The sequence below is a fragment of the Siniperca chuatsi genome, linkage group LG8, assembly GCF_020085105.1.
Source record: "Siniperca chuatsi isolate FFG_IHB_CAS linkage group LG8, ASM2008510v1, whole genome shotgun sequence".
NCBI classification, from domain to species: Eukaryota; Metazoa; Chordata; class Actinopteri; order Centrarchiformes; family Sinipercidae; genus Siniperca; species Siniperca chuatsi.
The window spans coordinates 1,380,607-1,384,464 of record NC_058049.1 but is presented as its reverse complement, the minus strand read 5'-3'; positions in this window follow the sequence as shown (position 1 = coordinate 1,384,464).

The window sequence follows — 3,858 nt, the reverse complement described above, 5'->3', positions numbered from 1 at the left end:
TACATTTACTTAAGTACAATTTTGAGGTACTTGTACTTTACTTGAGTATTTCCTTTCTACTTCTACTCCGCTAGAATTCAGGGAAATATTGCACTTTTTACTTCACTACATTTCTCTTTCAGCTTTACTTATTAGTTACTTTTTTAAATTGTAGAATTTACAGTAAACTCTTTTGGTTGCTACCAAGAAATGTTACCAAAGACACGACCAACAGTGATGTGTTTTGAGTTTATTTCTTTTTATTGTAACTGTGTGACTCCTCGCTGTAAATAAACTAACTCAGTTCATCCCTCTGTTTTTCTTTCTTTCTCTTCCTGTCTCTTTTCTTGTCTTTAACTCCCTCCTTCTCTTTCTCGGCTCAAACACCTGCAGCGCCTCGGGGCCAATCTGTCGTCCACTGCTAACTCTAAACACACCGACCTGTCACACACACACACACACACACACACACACACACACACACTCAGCAGGAGGAAGGGAAGGAAGTGTGACACCTGAAGTGTTTTTCCGAAGGTCAAAACATCTCAAAAGATCCTTCTCCGTCCCTCCAGGAATCAACATCGACAGGAAACGTTCACCCATCGGCCCCTCTTTGATGCACTTACAGTTGCTTTGCAGAAATCACATTACACTTTAGTTGTTACATTTCATTCCTGTCACTTACAAAATATACAGCACCACAGTGTAGAAATACTCTGTTACAAGTAAAAGTCCTGCGTTCAAAATCTTACTTAAGTAAAAGTACAAAAGTAACTGAAGTGCTGACATCACTTCCTGTCCAGCTTCTGCTCCATAGCTTCTGTAACTCTGTCTGTCAGCGTTTCTTTCATCCGTCGTTCTGAAAAGGTGAAACATGTTCGTCTGATTCCCTTCAAGATGTTTTAAAGTTAAACGACTGTTGAGTTTCTTAGCATACATGAACTACAACTCCCATGAAGCTTCACCAGCACGGCAGCGTAGCTTGGTTTCTTCCATATCCGTGATATCCAACAACGCTCCCCTCTGATGGTCTCCGCTGGTGACCTTTAACCTGCGGCAGTATTGGCTGTTTGTTTTCACCAAAAACAGAAATATTAGATAACCAACAATATTAGATCAGAGAATATTAGATGTGCTTTTTGTGTGTGGGTGTGTGCATGCAGACGTTGGGTGGGGGTGATGGGTTAGCAGGACATGGGGAGGTGCATCTATGTATTAAATGTAAATATTCATTAATGGAGAAATTAATAAATACATAATCGTGTATACATTTTAATAATAACGAATGAATAATTAGTAGGAATTAAAGTTTTAATGATGTGAAACTAAATTATCTGTATTTTCAAGCCACTTTTGAATGGAAACGCAAAGATCAGAAATAAATCAAAACACAAAACAAACACACCCAAAACGCGTGATCTTTATTGACGTCTGATTAAAATGTCAGCTAATTGAAAAGCAAACTGATAAGATGATCTAATAATAAAAATAAACAATGCAGCCCTTACTCTCTCTGTGTGTGTGTGTGTGTGTGTGTGTGTGTGTGTGTGTGTGTGTGCGTGTGTGTGTCCATTCCCAACTGGTCTGGTGATGTTGGTGGGAACCGAACCCTGCCCAGTTACTCACAATCCCCCCCCCCCCCTCCTCCTCCTCCTCCATCACCACCACCCTCCCACCATCATCATGCCCTCCTCATCCTCGCCTTGTTTAGCTTTGACACCTCAGCTGTTCAGCAGGCTGCTGAGAGGAAGGTGTGGGGCGAGAGAGAGAGAGAGAGCGTTGATAATGAAGGTAGCGTGTTGTTGTCACCACAGATTGTTGCTCAGGGCCTTGCGTGCGTGCGTGCGTGCGTGCACGTGCATGTGTGCATGCGTGCATGTGTGTGTGTGAACTCCACCCTTCTCCATACCTCCACCCCCCCCCCACCACCACCACCACTCCATTTACCCCCCAATCACATCCTCCAAACACACACAGTTATGACACAAATCTACGCACACACCAACACATCACATATTGATGGCCGTGTATGCACACCAGTGCTGGAAAGTAACTTAGTACAGTAACTTTAATTTTGAGATACTTGTACTTTAATCGAGTATTTCCATGTTCTGCTGCTTTATACTTCTACTCCACTACAATTCAGAGGCAAATATTGTACTTTTTACTGCACTACATTTATTTGATTCTGCATGACGGGTACTTTACTTTTGGTATTTTAAGTTTATTTTGATGCTAATACTTTTGTACTTTTACTCAAGTAAACTTTTGAATGCAGGACTTTTACTTTAAGAGTATTTCTGCACTATTACTTCAAAGATCTGAGTACTTCCTCCATCACTGATGCACACACACAGTCAGAGAGGTATTTCCATTATCACACACACCCTGATCAGCTCCTGCTCGCTGGAGATGACATTCGCCCTGATGATTGATCAGTTTAACTTAACCAGAGATTATATAATAACCTTGTTTTACTGTCAGTTGGAGGATTCACTGGTTCCACTGTAAATGAATTTTATGTCCATCAGTTTAAATTATTTCAACTTTGTTTCTAAATCATGTTTGTTTCTGTCAGTTTGGTGGATGGCTCTACAATACCCATGAGCCTTAGCTGCTGGTGCAAGTGTAAAAATAAAACCCATTGCCATAGTTACTGAATAAATCCAAAGCTGATCCAGAATCAGAAACTGATTTTAAACTGCGGAGTGTTTTATCAGGTCTCTACCAAGTGTAATCTTTAGCTTCAGCTGGAACCTCGGAGTTATCTTTGATCAGGATTTATCCTTTAACTCCCACATGAAACAAACTTCAAGGACTGCCTTCTTTCACCTACGTAACATTACAACAAAATCAGGCACGTCTCGAAATGATGCCGAAAAACTAGTGCATGCATTTGTTACTTGGTTGGATTATTGTAATTCCTTATTATCCGGCTGCCCGAATAAGTCCCTTAAGACTCTCCAGTAGATCCAGAATGCTGCGGCACGTGTACTGACAAGAACCAGGAAAAGATTTCTCCAATATTAGCTTCTCTGCACTGGCTCCCTGTAAAATCCAGACTAGAATTTAAAATCCTTCTCCTCACCTACAAAGCTCTTAATGGTCAGGCACCATCGTATCTTAAAGAGCTCATAATACCTTATTACCCGACGAGAACACTGCGCTCCCAGAATGCAGGGTTCCTTGTGGTTCCTAGAGTCTCCAAAAGTAGACCGGGAGCCAGAGCCTTCAGTTATCAAGCTCCTCTCCTGTGGAACCAGGTCCCAGTTTGGGTTCGGGAGGCAGACACCATCTCCATATTTAGGCTTAACTTTCCTCTGTGATAAAGCTTATAGTTAGGGCTGGCTCAGGTGAGTCCTGAACCATCCCTTAGTTATGCTGCTGTAGGCCTAGACTGCCGGGAGACTTCCCATGATGCACCTCTTTCCTCTCTCCTCCTCTCCCTCTCCATCTGTATGCATTTTTATCCCATTACTGCATGTTACTAACTCGACATCTTCTCTCTCCCGTAGTTCTGTGCTTTCTCGTTTCTCTCCTCTCTCCTTCTGTCGCTTTCAGCAGGTATTTCTGCCTCCAGAGCTGCAGAGTCTGGATCGGTGGTTGTGGGCCACCTGCTGCCCCCGTGTTCCTGCAGAGTCTGGATCTGTGGTTGTGGGCCACCTGCTGCCCCCGTGTTCCTGCAGAGTCTGGATCTGTGGTTGTGGGCCACCTGCTGCCCCCGTGTTCCTGCAGAGTCTGGATCTGTGGTTGTGGGCCACCTGCTGCCCTCGTGTTCCTGCTCGACAATTGCTACTACAGTTGTTGTTATTGGCTCTGTTACTGATACTGACATTATTCTTCCTATAGCTGTCATTCCTATTATTACTAATTTATTAA